Consider the following 1,073-nt stretch of genomic DNA (forward strand, 5'->3'; position numbering starts at 1 on the left):
CCAGGTTTGCGAGGGTTCGCCCCAAAATACTTTTTCTATCCCTTGTGAGGAGCACACCGTCTCCTGATAGTAGCCCCTCACATTGACATCGTAGACCATGATCCAGAAATCCGAACCTCTCCCGACGACACCAGTGACGTGGCCAGTCATTTCCTTGCATGATTTTTCTCTCCCTTCCTAAGCCACGACCACTTACAGGGAGGACTGATGAAAACACAACCTGTGCTCCCAGGGCCTTTACCTTTCCCCCCAGATCCACAAAGTCTTTCTCAATACGTTCCATGCTCTGCTGGGCAGAATCACTTGTTCCTACAAGGGTGAGAAGGGAGGGGTCATGATCCGTGGGCTTGATGAGCCTGTCTAGCCGTTCTGTGACATCCTTGATGTGTGCACCAGGTAGGCCGCAGACCTCTCGAGACAGCAAGTCCGGTCTGCACACCTCTCCGCAGGGAATCCCCAATTAGCAGTACCCTTGGGAGCAGGCCTAGAACTCTCCCCTGTGGGGCCTGTGCTGGTCTTCGTGGGGCTTGGGAACGGCTCCGGTGAACCCGAATCAACGTTTGCAGGCAGATACTGGAACCGATTACTGAGGATCAAAGGGGTGGACTTTCTCCTTAATTCTGTACTCCTCTCTTTAACAGCTTCCCATTCATTATCCTCCTGCAATGGGTCTCTCAAGAGGGCTTCATGAGTCTTGTCCGAGAACTCTTCAGCCTCCTTTATATGTTGCTGCATATTCAAACGTTCCTCTAATCCCCCCCCCCCCCGACCTTCTCCTCCAGCAGAGCCACCATCTGACACTTGCTGCAAGTGTAGAAACCTTCCCCGCCCCTCCAAAGCGGCAGTGGAGAAGGTGCTCCCCTCTTCCCCGTGCCCCCCTGTGACACAGTTACATGCAGCTCTCCTGCCCCCCCCCCTGCCCCCTCTCCCAGCTGCAGTTTCTAGTGGGAACTCCCCCCCCCTCCCCTCACTTGCTCTTTCTCAGACTGCCCTCCTCTCCCCTGCCCTGTGGGGTGGCTTTGCCTCCCCTGGCCACCCCCCCTCCCCATGTCAGGATGCCAGAGAGGCCCCAT

The sequence above is a fragment of the Paroedura picta genome, chromosome 6 (genome assembly GCF_049243985.1).
Source record: "Paroedura picta isolate Pp20150507F chromosome 6, Ppicta_v3.0, whole genome shotgun sequence".
In the NCBI taxonomy this organism is placed as follows: Eukaryota; Metazoa; Chordata; class Lepidosauria; order Squamata; family Gekkonidae; genus Paroedura; species Paroedura picta.